Genomic DNA, 19,421 nt, shown 5'->3' with positions numbered 1-19,421 from the left:
TCAAGTGGCTAAAGAGCCGCAGTTTGCCAGCCTAGGGAGAACACTGGAGGGTGGCCAGCTGTGCACCCCCTTGGGGCGTAAAACCGGGGCAGACCGCCCCCACCCCCACCTTGGTATGCCACTGTCTGTACCTCACTCCCTCCCTATGACCAAAAATTCTCCTTTCTTCTATTCCCCGTGTACACAACCATCTCTTTCCCTCCCTTCCTCTCTCCCAAGTCCTTGCCTTCTGTGTGCAAAAACCCATTCCCTCCCCCACCTCAGCATCTCTTTCCCTCCTTTCCTCTCTCCCAAGTTCATGCTTTCTGTGTCCAAAAACCCATTCCATCCCCCACCTCAGCATCTCTTTCCCTCCCTTCCTCTCTCCCAAGTTCATGCCTTCTGTGTCCAAAAACCCATTCCCTCCCCCACCTCCGCATCTCTTTCCCTCCCTTCCTCTCTCCCAAGTTCATGCCTTGTGTCCAAAACGCACTCCCTCCCCCTTTTGTGTTCCCCGTTTGTCTCCCAGCCCATCTTAGCAACTTTCTCAGCAAAATGTAGCTCGAGCCGCGTAGGCTTGTCTTCTATTTCCTGCCTGTCCCGCCGCGCACACATAGCCGATCGGAAATCTTCCCCGACTTCAGCGCTGACGTTGGAGGGCGGGCTTTGCTTAAGCCCTCCCTCCGACGTCAGCGCTGACGTCGGGGAAGATTTCCGATCGGCTGTGTGAGCGGCAGGGCAGTCGGAGTAGAAGACGAGCCTCGCGGCTCGAGTTATATTTAACCCCGCGGGTCCCCCATCGTCCCCGTTCAGCTCTCTCTCCTGTGCTCCCCCTGGTAGTACTGCCCTGATGGCAGCCCTGCGCGTGCCAGCTGCAAGGCCTTTGCGTGCCACAGTTGGCACGCGTGCCATAGGTTCGCCATCGCTGTTCTAGACCATAGGGTTATTTCCCTTTACCCGCATGAACTGCAGAAGATAATTATATGTTTTTTTTACTCCGTCTCTAGGGCACTTAACAAGCTAGTTTAGCTCCTCCCATCAGTCTTTCTCTTCTGCATGTGGCTGCAATGTGTTTTCTCCATTTTCTTATTTTTAATTCGACGTAGTTTCGCTCCCTTTCACGGTTCTTTCGCATTCTAAGAACATCTGAAGTGCTGCCTGCTTGAGAATTCACAGACTTCTGTCTGTAGCTGACAGGCCAATCCCTTCGGGTACGTGTCAGCCAGTCTGCTGGTCTTCCTTGGATGTCACGGCTATCCCTTACCTTATCTCACTCCCTGTTAAGCAGGGGGTTGAGTGCAGACTGTTCAGCACACTTAGGGGGGTTCAGCAGTGTTCCGCAGCATGCAGGCTGTGTTTTTGAGCCTCCTCCCATCTCCGTGCACAGTCGGTGGTCCGCAGGGGTGGAGGCATAGTCAGACAGTGGAGTCTGACCGGCAGCCTGAAGATCAGCTTGAGGACAGCTTTTCCAGCAGTGTGGCAGTGAATTCTCATGGGAAGGGGTAAAACGCGGATCTTACGGACCTCGCGGATCTAAAACCGCACGTCCTTAAAAATCTGAGGTCCGTGCATTGACAAGTCCACCTTTTAGTTTATTCCACCGCTTTCCCTGCACACTAAGCTTAGGCCCCTGGCTCTGCCTTCTCTAATGGCTAAGGAGGGAGGAGGCGCACTGTGGCTTTTGCTAATTAGCCCGATCGTCCCTTCCTCCAGATCTCTCCCTCCGCACTGATTCTGAGAGCCCCCGCAATATAACACTGGATGGCAAATAGCTGGGTTTGGGGGGGGAGTTAAAAAATATGTGCAAAGGCCTGCAGTGCATCTGACCTCGCAGATCTGAACTGCACATCCTTAAAAATCTAAGGTCTGTGCCACTAAAAGTGGCACAGACCTCAGGGCAAAAGTTTTGCTGCTAGTCTCAGCATAGGGAGGGAAAAGCATTAGGATCCGTCAGAGCTAAATTGTCATGTAGTTTCTGGCTCTGACAGACTCTAAGTGGCATGGACCTCAGATTTTTAAGGATGTGCAGTTTTAGATCCGCAAGGTCCGTGAGGTCTGTGTTTTACCCCTTCCCAATTCTGGCTTTTCTGGAAAGCAGCTGCAGTTTCTGTGACCAGCATTTGTGAGTAAGAGGAGCTGACAGGCTCCAACAACAATTTCTAAAACTTAATTTTGAGGGGTTTTGAGTGTTTTCTAGTGATCCTCTGTGTTCCCCCACCTGAAAAATCCTATTTTAATGATTTTTTAATTTTGGGAAGTGCCATTTTTAGCAAGTTTTTGACATGAATTCGGGTCTGGTGACCATCTTGGATTTTCAGCAATCTTTTTTTCAACTTCTCCCTGCTTCTTTAAAATCCAGATTTTTCCCAGGAAAACTGGGATGGGGTCCCGAGGGTCTCCTAGATTAGATTCATGCCAAATTTGTGCAAATTTGCTGCTTTTTGAGCAGGGTCTTGGATTTTCTTCAGTCAGGCTACAAGCTGGAATTTGCCCAACCCCTGTTAGATTGGTATGTGGCTTCTCCTGCCAGGAGACCAGACGCAGTGTGCATAGTACAGGCTACTGTTCAGCGCTTCCTGGATATTCAAGCGATAGAGCCGGTGTCAAGCGCCCTTTTGGGCTCAGGCAGATGATCTGTATACTTGATCGTACCTGTTTTCCATCTTGGGATAGTCAGATCTAGTTAACATCGCATCCGTCTATTGCTTGTTTTTTGAAAGGGTCTCTTCGGTCTGACAGCCTGTTAAGCATCTGTTCCCGATCTGGGACCTTAAGGTGGTGCTGTCGGGCTTCTGAGTTCTCTGGAGGGCACTAACGAGTTTCATCTTTCTGGCTCTCTGTTTGTGCTAACTCATCCATTGAGGCGTGGTGTTCCTGCTTCTAAGGCCACAATCTCCAGGCGGATCTGTAGAGCCATTTCATACACCTACATTCTTGCAGGGAAAGAGTTCCCTGTTTCTGTTTGGGTGCATTGTACCAGGAGTGTGGCTTCTTCATGGTCCAAAGCTAGATCTTTACCTCCTGAGGAGTTTTACAGGGCAGCGACCTGGTTGTCTCTTCCCACTTACAGAGTGGATGGTGCTGACTGTCAGAACTTGGCTTTCGAGTTCTCAGTCTTGAAACCCACCTGTCTTGTTGGGGCACTGCTTTTCTACATCCCTGTGTCTAGAATGTCTCACCTATTGCACTGGAAAAGGAGATTATGTACTTACCCTAGTAAGCTCTTTTCCAGTAGATAGGTGAGACATTCTAGACACCTGCCCTGTCCTTGCTGTGCCTGCTTGCAGAGTTCAGGTCGGATGTCTGTTTCTCTATGCTTCTCCTTTCTGCTTTGTGGAGACGGGTCAGCCCTTTGGGGCTAGGGAGAGTTTTATGAATATGTTCTCCATGTTATGGGAGTAGTTTCTGAGCTTCTTTGAAGCCTATGTTGACATTTAATAGAACTATTTATTTGTTTGGAGCAGAACACTTGTTTAGCCTGTCATGGCAGATATCTCTACTTCACAGATGGTAGTGCCTTTCTATGCTTGGGTATGGACTGATGGGAGAAGCTAAGCTAGCCTGTGACATACACTAGAGGCGGAGTGAAAAACTTATAATTCTCTTCTGCAGCCCATGCGGGTAAAGGGAAATAACCCTATGGTCTAGAACAGAGGTCTCAAAGTCCCTCCTTGAGGGCCGCAATCCAGTCGGGTTTTCAGGATTTCCCCAATGAATATGCATATTCATTGGGGAAATCCTGGAAACCGGACTGGATTGCGGCCCTCAAGGAGGGACTTTGAGATCCCTGGTCTAGAATGTCTCACTTATGTACTGGAAAAGAGCTTACCAGGGTAAGTACATAATCTACTTTTTAAAAAGTGTTTCCATTAATTTTACTTACCATGGAAGTCAATCTTACTGGCCTGTAGTTCCCTGCTTCTTCTTTGCTTCCTCTTTTGTGGAGAGGGACTACATCCACCCTTCTCCAGTCCTCCAGTGCCACTCCTGATTCTAGAGAAGCATTGAAAAGGCCAGTCAGCGGAGCTGCCAGAACTTCCGTTAAGTTCCTTTAGTACCCTCAGATGTACACCATCCGGCCCCAACATTTTGTCCACCTTTAATTTAGCCTAGCTTCTCATAAAAACAATCCTCTGAAAATGATCAGGGTCTACCACACCTCCATGCCTATTTGAGTTTGTCTTCTACGGCCCCACTCCCAGCGCTTCAGCTATGAACACTAAACAGAAATATTTGTTAAGCAATTCAGCCTTGTCTTTATCATATTCTACAAATGTCTCCCCCTCACCTTTGAGTCTCACAGTGCTACTTTTGCACTTCTTCCTATCACTAATAAACCTAAAAATATCTTGCCCCCCCCCAATCTTTTTTGCTCATCATGTTTGCCTCACTATTGTTTATTACTTATATCATTCAAATTCATGGCAAACTGAATTTAGGTAGAGAATATGTAATATCCACTGTCATAATATTAGGTTAGGAGATCCAACCAGATTAACATCATTAGACAATTTAGGTTCATTTTAGCCTGATTCACAGGCTCTCTCTCGACACTTTTATAAGTGAACCAGAGGGTCCCATCACTGATTTATTGTTGTATTTTTTTATCTTTCCTGTTTTACTGCTTTCTTTAAACCTATAGCAGATTGGTTCAAGCATTTATTACCTCCTTGCTAACTTTCTGTATACTGCTGTATCTAATTTATAGCCAAATAATGATAGCAGATAGCAAATGTAGTGAGAAGCTGGTGATGTTTCACACTATTGAGACTCAGACAACTGTGAATAAAGTAACAGCTGTAGCTGACTTTAGTAACCCATTCATTAAACCAGCTGTGAAAATCAGCTAAGTTGAAATGTTCCCTCTAGTTATGTGAAGTGATAACTCACCACAATTTAAAGTATCATTTTTATAATTCATCATTTGAGATAGCATGCATCCAAAATGTTCTGTCTTCTCACAGCTGACCTCTGCAGTAGAGAGTTGCGCGGGGACAGAAATCCCACCCGTCCCCGCCAAAGTCCCACCCGTCCCCACCCGTCCCTGTGAGGAATCCCACCCATCCCCGTGAGGAATCCCTCCGTCCCCACCCGTCCCCGTGAGGAATCCCCTCCGTCCCCACCCGTCCCCACGAGGAATCCCCTCCGTCCCCGCCCGTCCATATAAACTTCAGAAATAGTTATTTCATTTAATTATGCTACTGAATTAAAGGCTCTGGTAGAAACCCATTTACAAATAAGCAAAAAGACTTTATTAATTTGAAAATATTAATTGGGAAGAATACATACTTTGCAAATGGGTTTCTACCAGAGCCTCTAATGTTTATAAATTTTTATCAACACAACTAATATACTACTTTATCCTGAAGCAAAATAAAAAAAAAGAAATATAATTCTTTTCCTACCTTTGTTGCCTGGTTTCTGCTTTCCTCATGTTCTCATTCAATTCCTTCCATCCACTGTCTCTCTTCCTTCTGCATCTTCCATTTGCTCTGTTACTGTGCCTCTCCCTTTCTTCCCCCTTCCAAATTGGTCTGGCACCCATCTTCTTCTCTCCGCTCCCCCATAGTCTGGCATCTGTCTTCTTCCCTGCCAGTGTCTTCTCCCTACTCTCTCTTCCCCATTTCCTTTCAGCGTCCTTCTCCCCCCATCTTCCCCATGTCCTATCAGCGTCCTTCTCCCCCCTCTGTCTTCCTCATGTGCTTTCAGTGTCCTTCTCCCCCCTCTGCTTCCCCATGTCCTTTCAGCGTCCTTCTCCCTCTCTGTCTTCCCCATGGCCTTTCAGCGTCCTTCTCCACCCCCCCCCCGTCTTCCCCATGTCCTTTCAGCGTCCTTCTCCACCCCTTTGTCTTCCCCATGTGCTTTCAGCATCCTTCTCCACCCCTTTGTCTTCCCCATGTGCTTTCAGCATCCTTCTCCCCCCTCTGTCTTCCACAAGTGCTTTCAGAGTCCTTCCCCCCCCCCCCCGCCCTTCCCATGGCCTTTCAGCATCCTTCTCCACCCCTTTGTCTTCCCCATGTCCTTTCAGCGTCCTTCTCCACCCCTTTGTCTTCCCCATGTGCTTTCAGCATCCTTCTCCCCCCTCTGTCTTCCACAAGTGCTTTCAGAGTCCTTCCCCCCCCCCCCGCCCTTCCCATGGCCTTTCAGCGTCCTTCTCCACCCCTTTGTATTCCCCATGTGCTTTCAGCGTCCTTCTCCCTCCTCTGTCTTCAAGTGCTTTCAGAGTCCTTCTCCACCCCCCCCCGTCTTCCCCATGGCCTTTCAGCGTCCTTCTCCCCACTCCTTCTCTACCGCCCCGGGTGCAGTACAGCCGGCCAGGTCCCCTTACTTTTGTGGCACTTCCCCGACCGACTGACAACAGCCCCGGTCCGACAAACCTCCCTGCCCTTAACTGCGAATCTAAATTACCTTATTACAGCTGCTGTAAGAAGATAATTTAGATTCGCGGCTACAGGGCAGGGAGGATTGTCGGACCGGGGCTGTTGTCGGTCGGTCGGGGAAGTGCCACAAAAGTAAGGGGACCTGGCCGGCTGTGCTGCAACCGGGGCGGGGTGTGGCGGGGCGGACCGCCCCCTCCCTTGGTAGCCACTCGAACCGCGAGGCTACTCTCCTCCTTACCTGCACTGCCTGCAGCATAGAGCCAAACGGAAGTCTTCCCGACGTCAGCGCTGACGTCGGGAAGACTTCCGTTCGGCTCTGTGCTGCAAGCAGAGAAGGTAGGGAGAAGAGCCGCGCGACTGAGTACATCCAGCTTTGTTTAAGCCCTCCCTCCCCTCCGACGTCAGCGCTGACGTCGGGAAGACTTCCGTTCGGCTCTGTGCTGCAAGCAGAGAAGGTAGGGAGAAGAGCCGCGCGACTGAGTACATCCAGCCCCGCAGGAACCCCGCGACCCTCGGAGGCGTCCCCACGGGATCCCCGCGACCCTAGGGGGCGGCCCCACGGGATCCCCGCGACCCTAGGGGGCATCCCCACGGGATCCCCGTGACCCAAAGGGGGAACCCGCGGGTCCCGCGGGATTCCCGTCGTCCCCGTTCCCGTGCAGCTCTCTACTCTGCAGCCCCTACTGAGCCTGCTATGGACTGACACTCTCTTCCAAGTGTTCTTGAAAGCTGCACAGTGTCTAAAACTTAAAGGAGCATTCTTGACAGTGCATCTAAGTCCGACTTTGTGTGTTTACCACTAGACATCCAAAGTCAGATATGGAAAAACTGATATTTTCCAATTTTTTTCCAAAAATTGCTTACTTGGACATCTTGGCTGACAAGATGTCTAACTTTATGCAGCATTTCCAATCACAGATTCATCTAAGCTCCAAGCGTCCAAATGCAGACCATTTGGATGTGGGAGGGGCCAGCATTGTAATGGACTGACCACACAGGCATACCAACAGAGCAGCGGGACACCTTAGAGGGCACTGCTGTGAACTTCACATAAAGGCTGCCACATGTACATCTCACCAAAAACCCCTTATAATTTAGGGTGAGTCCTCCCAAACTCCCCCAAAACCTGCTACACTTCTCCCTCCAAATTCGTGGGTTTAGGACTTGTGACTTCGGTTATTCATGAGTTTCTAAACCCTGACCCACCCCGCCTTACAGACCTCTCCACACCATACCTGATGTCCTAGTGGTGAAACGGAGCAGGAGCAATTTTCCGACGCTCCTGCCCCATGCTGTAACCCACGATTGCAACACATGGCTCTAAGTTTTACAAAGTTGTAAAGGCACAGAACTATGAAAACTAGTTCCTTCCCTTCTTTTAAGTGACATCCCTGCCTCCCTCCTAGATCTCTCCACACCTTACCTGGTGGTCTAGCGGTGAAGCGGGGCATGAGTGATCTTCCTATGCTCCTGCCCCGTGCAGAGCTGTCAGCAAAAATGGCTGCCGTGAGTTCCTGATGTAGTCTCGTGATACATAAGGGGGATCCACATTTTTGTTGGTGCAAATATTAGGATAGCTCCCAAACTTAAGCGCTATTCTATAACCTAAGCTTAACTTTAGGCACTGTTTATAGAATAGTACTATGGCAGGTTTTCTTTAGATGCCAAATTTGTAGGCACAATATGTAGAATTCAGTCTTCGATGTAAAAAGGGGCTCTTTGTCAATTTAACAGATGTTTTCTGTCAACACACTTGAATAAACCTTTATATTTTAAACAAGGAACAAGTCACCCAGTCCTCAGGATATACCTCACCTGTCTGGTTTTCAAGATGCCCACAATGAATATGCCTGAGATATATTTGCATGCACTGCCTCAATTTTATGCAAATTTGTCTCAGGCATATTCATTGTGACTATTTTGAAAACCTGTGTGTTCTGGGACTGAAAACTTGGGATGAGTAGGCCAAAAATTTTCATGTTGTGTCATTTCCCATTTTGTTTTTGGAAGTGTTCATTTTGTTTGGGGGAGGTCTGTGTTTTTCTTTTTTGTTGTTTTTGTTGTTGTTCTGGAATGAATATCATTAAGAGGGCACACTTCATAAAGAGTACTCACTATTAGCAAAGAATGCACACTCTTCTTGATAAAACATGCATGTGCAATAGTTTATGCATGTGTGCACTTTCAGGGAAAGAGTGCACACTCTTTGCTAATAATGAGTACTCTTTAGGAAGAGTGCGCCCTCTTTTCAAATAGTGTGCACTCCATGCAAAGAGTAAGGATGGAACAACAGTGATCCCCGTCACTCCTTCCTCATTGGTAGCAGGCTTCAAAATGGCACCACAGCACTGCCTTTAGGGGTTGAATGTGTCATTTTGAAAAGGGCGCCAATGAGACTTGAAAGAATAGGGATACTGGATGTCTGGGAAAATCCAGACATGTCTTCATTTTAGAGGACTGTCCTGGGGTCTGCACAGATTTCCAAAACCAGGCCATTTGACCGGGTTTTCAAAACCCTAGAGCTTGGGGCCGTGTCTGGAAGGCCTCCAAGCATGTGCGAATGAGACGTGATGACATCACACGCATTCACAAATTCATGCGACATCGCATCACATCTGCGCTTGTTCGGAGGCCCTCCAGACGCAGAACGGGGTGCGACTGGAGACTGAATAGGGTGGGGCCGCTTGTCCTCTTTTTTTTTTTTTTTATGGAAGAAATCTAGCATTCCTATGAAGGAACAAAGATCGTTCCTCCTCTCCCACACCACCAACAACAAAATACCAGGGAGACCCCTAGTAGATGTCAGAGAGAGATGGGGTTGGGGGTTGTCTTGCCTGGTTGAGAGGGTTATCTGATGGGAGAATTTGTTCAGAACAGTGTCTATTTGGTGGGATTGGGATGAGAGGAATCTTTCTTAGATGTAAAACCAAAAGCTTGCTTTAGTATGTCTGCACTATATCCATGTACACAATTCTTTAATCTTGGTATCTCTCTTGCTATCTATTATATATCTATATAAACTAAACTAAATATATTAATATTAATATATACAGTAACTCCCCCCCCTTTACAAAACCGTAGCATGGTTTTTAGCGCCGGCCGCAGCATTAACAACTCCTAGGAATTCTATGAGTATCCGAGCTGTTATCGCCATGGCCGGCGGTAAAAACCGTACTACGGTTTTGTAAAAAGGGGGTGTAAATGAAGATAAAAGATCTCAAAACTTGTCCAGCCGAGACACACACAGAGGCATAATGCAGGCTTGGAACCAATCGATTGTCAGTGCTCTGAAAAAAAAAAAAACCCTCTGTTTTATAGAAGTCTTAAAAATACAGCAGAATTACTGTATTTTCACGCAAATAACGCAAATAGCGCACCTGTATAAAACGCGCACACGGGTATAGCGCGCAGAAATCACGATGATATGTACAAAAACTTTGGTATACCGCGCTCACGGGTATACCGCGCATGCTGCCCGACGCTCCTTCCGCCCGCCCTGACTTTCCGACTCTCCGTTCACCCCCCCTGACTTCCGTGCACTGTCCCCCCTTGAAGGTCTATCCCCATCCTGAAAGCCTGATGCCCCCCCCCCGACGTCCGATACATCCCTCCCCCCGAAGGACCGCCGATTCCCCAACAATATCGGGCCAGGAGGGAGCCCAAATCCTCCTGGCCACGGCGACCCCCTAACCCCACCCCGCACTACATTACGGGCAGGAGGGATCCCAGGCCCTCCTGCCCTCGACGCAAACCCCCCTCCCCCCACCGACTGCCCCCCCCCAAGAACCTCCGACCGCCCCCCCAGCCGACCCGTGACCCCCCCTGGCGACCCCCACGACCCCCCCACCCCCCTTCCCCGTACCTTTGGTAGTTGGGCCAGAAGGGAGCCCAAACCCTCCTGGCCACGGCGACCCCCTAACCCCACCCCGCACTACATTACGGGCAGGAGGGATCCCAGGCCCTCCTGCCCTCGACGCAAACCCCCCTCCCCCCCAATGACCGCCCCCCCCCAAGAACCTCCGACCGCTCCCCCAGCCGACCCGCGACCCCCCTGGCGACCCCCACGACCCCCCCACCCCCCTTCCCCGTACCTTTGGTAGTTGGCCGGACAGACGGGAGCCAAACCCGCCTGTCCGGCAGGCAGCCAACGAAGGAATGAGGCCGGATTGGCCCATCCATCCTAAAGCTCCGCCTACTGGTGGGGCCTAAGGCGCGTGGGCCAATCAGAATAGGCCCTGGAGCCTTAGGTCCCACCTGGGGGCGCGGCCTGAGGCACATGGTCGGGTTGGGCCCATGTGCCTCAGGCCGCGCCCCCAGGTGGGACCTAAGGCTCCAGGGCCTATTCTGATTGGCCCACGCGCCTTAGGCCCCACCAGTAGGCGGAGCTTTAGGATGGATGGGCCAATCCGGCCTCATTCCTTCGTTGGCTGCCTGCCGGACAGGCGGGTTTGGCTCCCGTCTGTCCGGCCAACTACCAAAGGTACGGGGAAGGGGGGTGGGTGGGTCGTGGGGGTCGCCAGGGGGATCGCGGGTCGGCTGGGGGGTGGTCGGAGGTTCTTGGGGGGGGGCGGTCGTTGGGGGGGGAGGGGGGTTTGCGTCGAGGGCAGGAGGGCCTGGGATCCCTCCTGCCCGTAATGTAGTGCGGGGTGGGGTTAGGGGGTCGCCGTGGCCAGGAGGGTTTGGGCTCCCTTCTGGCCCGATATTGTCGGGAAGTCGGCGGTCCTTCGGGGTGGGGGTGCGAGTGGTCCTGCCGGGGGGGGGGGGGGATGTATCGGACGTCGGGGAGTCGGCCGGGCAAGAGGGCTTGGGCTTCCTCTTGCTCCGATCGTGGATGCGGGTGCGGGTGGGAGCGCGTGCGAGCGGTCGTTCGGGGTGGGGGTGCGAGTGGTCCTGCCGGGGGGGGGGGATGTATCGGACATCGGGGAGTCGGCCGGGCAAGAGGGCTTGGGCTCCCTCTTGCTCCGATCGTGGATGCGGGTGCGGGTGGGAGCGCGTGCGAGCGGTCGTTCGGGGTGGGGGTGCGAGTGGTCCTGCCGGGGGGGGGATGTATCGGACGTCGGGGAGTCGGCCGGGCAAGAGGGCTTGGGCTCCCTCTTGCTCCGATCGTGGATGCGGGTGCGGGTGGGAGCGCGTGCGAGCGGTCGTTCGGGGTGGGGGTGCGAGCGGTCCTGCTGGGGGGGGGGTGAATCGGGCGTCGGGCGGGGTGGGAACTATGTTTTAAAACTTTTGTATACAGCGCTCACGCATATAACGCGCGAGGGGTATGCGCGGTAGGTAAAAACGCGTATAACGCGCGCGTTATATGCGTGAAAATACGGTAGTGCTGACATCATTTTTTTCCAGAATTATACATCCACATATCTTAATGTTTATGTTTTCATGTTTTCCTTTGAAATTCATGAGCTGCTTACTAACACCCACATAACATGTACAATGTTTACAATTACAGCAATACAAATTTTATTGGCATCACAAATTACTGGGTTAGTAACTTGCACAGTAAGTACTGGTGTGGTAAAATGCAGTGTTTTACCACAGCTTAGTAACTACTGCTGTTAGTGAAACTGTGGAGCATATCATTTTTATTGGTTTTCGAGAACATATCAGACATGCTTTGGGAAGGCTCAGTGCTGAGCCTTTTACTTTTCATTAAAACAGCCACAAAAGATAGAAGATAAAAGCCAATTTGCATTCATAGTTCTGTGGAAGGGAATCGTGTTTTTGAAAAAAGTACCAGAAATTTAGGAGGCCAATGTGAGAAAAATGCATTAATAACAGCAGTAGCGTTAATGTTCTTAGGTGTAATAGAAGTTTTAATGCATGTTAAATATTAACATAGAGCCCCTCCCCCAAAAAGACAACAGTAAACACACTAAATTAATTGTGCAGATTAACTACCACAATAGCAAACCTAATTATTGTAATTTGTAATACACTTATATTCCACCAACTGTCAGTTCAGGGTGGATTGTAAAAATAGACATAACAGGAATATAAGAGTATTCTGCCTGATTAGAATCTTATCAAACGTGAAAATATACCCACCCCAAGCTAATAAACTGAAATGATTTTAAATACCATTATTACACCAGGGCCCAGCTTTATGATCCCTTATACAGTGAACTCAGTGTGTCCTTAAATATTTTGTCAAAAGCCATATTTTTAAATGCCAGCAAAATGATACATAATTCATAATGTTTCTTAAAAAGGCTGGAAGACAATTCCATAGTTCAGCCCCTTTGCCTAATAATTTCATATTAAGGGGTGGAGTAAGCGCGGGTGTCAATGTGCATTACCTGCTAACATAGCAGATGAAGAGAAACAAGTACACTTCAAGAGGCACGGTAGCAACCTTTTCACCATGTTAGCATCAAAGCTGAGTTCTTCCAATTGCCATCAATTCCTACCTAGGTTATTCTGCTGTTATGGGTTAATCTTTCATATATTAGCTGCAAAACCTTAAAGTGCTTTAGTAGATAAGTTCCTTAGTGCGCTTTACAGCATGGCTGATGTATGTGAATTAGTTAATGTTAATGTAAAAGCTATGCCAGTGAGGTAATGAGATGACAGCATATTAGGATGGCAAAAAAAAAAGGCTCAGTTTATAATGTGTAAAATGGAAAGCAGACACGTTAGCACAAAGGATCGCAACAAGACCTTGTAGAGAAGTAATTAAAGTTTTTCCATTAGCATTCACAGAAGAACTTGTATTTTACAGTCTGTGATAATGCATGTTTCATTGGCATCTCATTAATATTATCTTTTAATACGAACATTAAACAACCCATTTACACATATTAATGACTGATGTTAACAGATTTTAGAAATTGATCTCAAAAAGCTGTGCTTAAAAGCATTGTGAACATATAAATCTAGTATTTTATTTGTCCTCTTAACAAATTACAAGTATATTAAAGGCATTATCACTTGACAAATTACAAGTATATTTAAGCAACTGACTATGAAATTTCACATCCAATTGAACTAATCTCAGAATTTATACTGACTGGATTTGTCCCCCCCCCTCGGACAGGGAGACAAGGGAGGAAGAGACTGAATTAACATTCTCTGGAACATGTCATTGTACTACAAGTTGCCGTGTACCCATCTTTTGAATTCCTAGGTATAACAAACAAGGAAACAGGAAGTAAAGACAACCTGTTTTATTAGTCACCTACATGCATCAAAGACACATCAGCACAAATAGCAATAAATAACAATCCATTTCCCTTCTTTATTATTCTCCCTCTCTACTGCTATTTTCCTTTTCTTTTCCCTCTCCGTTCTCATTTGTAGCTTCTTTTGCTTTTCTTGAAGTGCTTATATTTATCTTCTTCCTTCTCTTCTTTTCCCCTGCAGCAGCCTAGTGTCCTCCTTTATGCCAGTCCTTCTCAACTTTGTCCTGGAGGCACGTCCAAGCCAGTTGAGATTTCAGTATTCACACGGTGAATATGCATGGAACAGATTTGCATACAACGGGCTTCCAAAATATGTAAATTGATCTCATGTGTACTCAACGGGTTAAGTGCCTCCTGGAGAGGGTTGAGAAGTCCTGATATTTGGGCATTCTCTATCTTTCAGTCTTCCACTTCCTCTTTATATATATGACACCCCCCCCCCCCTTGAAAATGTCCCTGCTATGAGTGGTAAGAGGAAGGATTTCAGGGTGGTGACTAAGCAAGGAAGACTGGGATGTTCGGTCTGGTGAGTGGTTGTGGAAAGAGTCAGCCCATGTGGGCAGGGCCAGAAAGTAATAAAAGAGACTATATGAGCACATGGTTGTTGGTTGCCCACCCCTGCTAAGACTCTAGTAATGAGGGGAAAGTCGTGGAGGCCAAGACAGGAAAAATTTGCTGTGCATGGTATTCCTGGATTGGGAGCAAGAAGGAGAGCTTGGAAAAAAAGACACTCCAGATGGGAGCAGGAGTACCTTACTTCTGGCAGGACTTTTGTTGCGTCAGTGGGAATCCCCTGTACCAAAATGGGACAGAAACATCAAAAACACTGCGAAGACCAGACTCTGAAATGTAAGGAAATGGAATGGCAATTACCACATGCTGTTTCCTGACACTCTAGTGGGCTGCACTGGAATAGAAACATAGAAATATGATGGTAAAAAAAGGCCCATCCAGCCTGCCCATCCACAGCATCCACTATCTCCTCCTCTCCCTAAGAGATTCCAGCAAAGCCTTTGACACGGTTCCTCATAGGAGGCTCTTGAACAAACTTGACCGGCTGAAGTTAGGACCCAGAGAGGTGAAATGGATTAGAAACTGGTTAACGGACAAACATCAGGGGGTGGTGGTTAATGGAATTTGCTCGGAGGAAAGAAAGGTGAGTAGTGGGAGTGCCTCAAGGATCGGTGCTGGGGCCGATTCTGTTCAATATGTTTGTGAGGAAGAGTTAGAAGGAAAAGTCCGCCTTTTTGAAGATGATATCAAGATTGGTAGCAGAGTGGACACCCCGGAGGGAGTGGAAAACATGAAAAAGGATCTGTAAAAGTTGGAAGAATGATCCAAAGTCTGTCAACAAATTCTATGCAAATGATACATTTGGGGAGTAGAAATCCAAGGGAGATGAAAGGCTGATGAGCACAGATGGGGGAGAGGGACCTGGAGGCGATAGTGTCTGAGGATCTGAAGGCAACAAAGCAGTGTGACAAGGTGATGCTATAGCCAGGGGTATGCTAGGCTGTATAGAGAGAGGCATTACCAGCAGAAGAAAGGAGGTGTTGATGCCGCTAAACAGGTTGCTGGTGAGGCCCCACTTGAGTATTGTGTTCAGTTTTGGAGGTCGTATCTGATCAAGGATATAAAAAGACTTGAAGTGATGTAGAGGAAAGTGACAAAAATTGTGGGGAGTTGTGCCAAAAGAAATATGAGAAGAGACTAGAAGAACTCAACCTGTATACTGTGGAGGAAAGGAGAGACAGAGGTGATATGATACAGACAAATGTTTGAAAGGTATTACTATAGGACCAAATCTTTTCCAAAGAAAAGAAATTGCTAAAACTAGAGGACAGAAATTGAGGTTGAGGGGTGATAGACTTAGGAGTAATGCTAGGAAATTGTTTTCAAGGAAAGGGTGGTGGATGCCTGGAATGCTTTCCCGAGGGAGGTAGTGGAGAGGAAAAATGTGATGGGATTCAAAAAAGCGTGGGATGAACACAGAGGATCGCTAATTGGAATATGAATGGGCTAACTTTTATGGTCTGAATCCCGCAAATGAGATGGTTTGGATAGGCTGGACCGAGCTTCAACGGCAACTCCAGTAGTTGGAACCTAAGGTCAATACCAGGTAGACTTCTAAGATCTATGTCCCAGAAATAACAAAGAAAAAAAGACATTTTAATTTAATCATGAAATTGTGATTACAGGGCAGACTGGATGGACCACTCAGGTCTTTTATCTACCATCATTTACTATGTTACTATGTTTGAACTGTAACTATGAAGCTTTCCTGTTATGAACTATCTTTACTAGTGTTGCCCAATTCAGGAAAAAATATTTCAATTCGATTCAGCCTGTTGAATCGATTCGATTCGATTTTCCTGCCCAATTGGGTATTTTTTTTTTTTTTTTTTTTAAAGACATCCTGGTGGGTTTATTTTATAGCCTCTTCACACCCTTTGCCCTCTCCTACCCACATTGGCACTGTGGTGTTTACAAAATAAACAAACAAAAAAGACCTTTCCTCTCTCTGTTAAATCCTAGCTCACATTCGTGGTCCAAATCTGACAAATTGTAGTCACAAAACAGAAAATATAATTATTTTTTCTACCTTTTGTTGTCTGGTCATTATTGAAATCATGTTGGTCCCAGGCTCTAGTTGTCTTCTGATAACTTGCTTGCCAGGGTCTCCTGCCTTTTTGTTGTTTCCTTCTTTCTCCATGCTTCTTTCTTCCATCTCTGACCTCCCCTTCCCTCCCACAGAGGTCTGGCATCTTTCTTTTTTCATCTTCATCCCTGCAGCTGCAGCAATGGACCCCCAATCCCCAGATCCCCCATCTCTCCTTTTCTCAACTACCCTTTCATCCAGCATCTCTTCCTCCTTCCCCACCACCCCAGGGTCCACCAGCTCTCCCTTTCTCTTCCCAACTACCTTCCTATCCAGTATCTCTATCCCTCACCCCCTCTCCACACCATCCCTTGTGTCCAACTTCTCTCCCTTTCTGTTCCTTTCCTGCTTAAATCCCATTGTCCACCATCTCTCTCCCAGTCGGATCCTTCATCATATTCAAGAAAGCACAAGATCCAGATTTTTACCCAGTACTCTGTTCTTTGTTCCCGTCCTGTTCTCACTAGTTTCTCTTACTGTCTCTTTTTAACATTTCCTCTTCCTCCAACCAAGCTCCAGCAGTTTCTCTGACTAGCTCCCCACAGGTCAAGCTCTCTTCCTCCAACCTGTCCCACTCATCTGGGCCTGCTCACACGTCCAGAACTCTATTCTCCCATCCCCCGCAGAATCCTCTACTAGCTCTCTGCGCTTTCACGCTTGGGGTTGCGCAGGCAGCGCGAGTGAAGCAAACACGATGCCTTCAGCGGCCCCGGAAGCCTATCACTCAGCTACACTTTCCTGTCCCTGCATAGGTGAGAATTCTCCCAAAGATGCACAACATGGGAAGTCTTTCATGAGACTCTGCACAGCACACAAATTCCGACTTCCACAGCATGTAAACCATGCCAGGAAACCAAACCCCGCCCTAACACTTGAAAGGCAGCCTTCCCCATAGTCAGATGCTATAACAGAGGAAAAGCTTCCGGTGCTCGCAAAGGCAGCGTGTTTGTAACGCTGCCCGCAGCCCCAATGGTGAACATATGCAGTGCTGTTGGGGAGCTAGCAGGGTAAATAAGTACCGGATCCCGCAGGGGGAGGGGGTGGAATAGAGCTCCGGACAGGTGCGCAAGTCTTGCATTGAAGATGACTGGCATAGCCTCATGTACTTCCACCGAATCGGAGAGGCCGATTTTTTTTTTTTTTTTTTTACCGAATCGATTCACCCAAAGTGAATTGGTGAATCGATTCGAATTGCGAATTAGGCAGCACTAGTCTTTACTGAGTTACTGTTAGTACTGAGACTGCTGGTTGTTTATTGCTGAAAGTAAAGCAAAGTGGCCCTGATTCTATAAATGGTGACTACACTATGCACCACTAGGGGCTAGATCAGCAGTACCTAGCCGAGTTCCGCTCAGAACTCAAAATTGATTAATTGATATGGTAATTGAAAACACTATTTAAAACTAAATTTTAAAATGTTGGGGTTTTATGCGCAGAACTTGGCCAGGTGCCTAGTGATGTATATATCAAGAAACCTAGCAGTGCCTACCTACAGCTATCTGAAAAATAGGTATGGTTAGAGGCAGAGAATCTAATCTAATCTTTGGTTTATATACCGGGTCATCTCCCAGTGGAGCTCCACTCAGTTCACATATAATTAAGACTAAAGTACATAGCAGAAAACATAAGAGAAGGAAGAGCTAATTAAAAATTAAAGTACATAAGAAAAGCATAAGAAAAATAACTATAATATTATCATTTCGTTGAGGCTGTAGTTAAACCATTTAAAAATTGCGAGAACAACAAAGTTTTCAGGAATTTACAAAATAATTACAATTGGCCTAAAAGCCTAATGGAGTCAGGGAATTCATTGCAGATCTCTACAAACTTGAAAACAAAAGATCGACTGAGCTTCCCAGCAGATTTAGGGCTCCGTTTACTAAGCTGCGATAGCGTTTTTAGCACACGCAGGATTTTAGCGCACACTAAACCCATGCTACGCGGCTAGAACTAACGCCAGCTCAATGCTGGCGTTAAGGTCTAGCGCGTGCACTAAAACCACTATCGCAGCTTAGTAAAAGGAGCCCTTAATTCCCTTCCTTACCCAAAGCAGCAGCTGTTCAGCAAGAGGTAGTGCTCAAAACGGGCTGCTCATAGCCAGTCCCGGCAGGGCATTTCCTCTGACGCGAGGGGTGGGCATCTTCGATTTTTGAGGGCCGCAGTCCAGTCGGGTTTGCAGGATATCCCCAACCTGGCTCCGGCTCTCAAGGACCGGAATTGCCTACCCCTGGACTATGACAACATAGTCTATGCCAGGTTACCACTGACATAAATTAAATGGCTGCAAACCCTCCAAAACACTGCAGTAAGATTACTTGGAAATGTTTGGGCTTAGGATCATGTGATTCCATTGTTAATAAGATACCACTGGTTGCCAGTGAAATATAGAAGTGCCTTTAAATTGCTATGTTTGATAAATAAAGCCCTTTGGGAACATCACCCTGCTTATTTAAACAAATGAAAAATTCTGTATTCTATATCTTAAATAAACATATATATGAGTACACCGTTGAGATGTTTGAAGTCCTTAGAGGACTATAGGCTGTCCACACCACTTACTGTAAAAGCGTATTGGACCACCATGGAAGAGAGACTCTTACAGACCAAAAGACAACAAGCAGTTCATATGAAAAAAGAAACTAGTGTTTAATCAAATGCTCCCAGGATTAATACCCAATGTGACCGCGTTTCATCTACAAGGCTGCATCAGGGACATACAACCAGCAGATGTCAAAAAATGCTTCCGCCAATGCTGAAGAAATAGTCATGCTAATTGTTACAGACCCCGGACTATTTCTTCAGCATTGGTGGAACCGTTTTTTGGTTTTGTTTTTTTAACATCAGCTGTCCCTGACGCAGCCTTGTAGGTGAAATGCAGCCATGTCAGGCACTATTCCTTGGAGTATTTGATTAAACACAAGTCTTTCTTTATATGATCTGCTTGTTGTCTTCTGTTCCACACTGGATATAGTAGATTGTTTACCTTGCTGTTTTCATACAGTCTCCCGCAGAAAATCCGAGGAGAACTTGACTATAAGGAATTCAAGGGTCTAATAAAATCCTATTTTAAGCAGGCTTTCAAATTATGAACATTGGTGAGCAGAGCTCTTAACTTGTTCTTCTTAGGAAAAGTACACTTGAATGAATGATGAGTATGTGTGATCTTGCAGCATGTATGGCTAGGTCTTTTCTATAATTTTAATGGAGTTCCTTTTTATTTTCTGT

General features: G+C 47.2%; 1 protein-coding gene across 12 annotated transcripts in view; it reads left to right on the top strand.

The window, feature by feature from the left end:
• Window positions 1-19,421, top strand: part of ARPP21 (cAMP regulated phosphoprotein 21) — a 643,283-nt gene that overhangs the window by 376,593 nt on the left and 247,269 nt on the right. The gene's annotated exons all lie outside the window — the stretch shown is intronic.

This window comes from Geotrypetes seraphini, chromosome 2 (genome assembly GCF_902459505.1).
Source record: "Geotrypetes seraphini chromosome 2, aGeoSer1.1, whole genome shotgun sequence".
Classification (NCBI taxonomy): Eukaryota; Metazoa; Chordata; class Amphibia; order Gymnophiona; family Dermophiidae; genus Geotrypetes; species Geotrypetes seraphini.
Note: the sequence above shows the minus strand (reverse complement) of the source record. Positions and strands in the feature narration are given on the sequence as shown.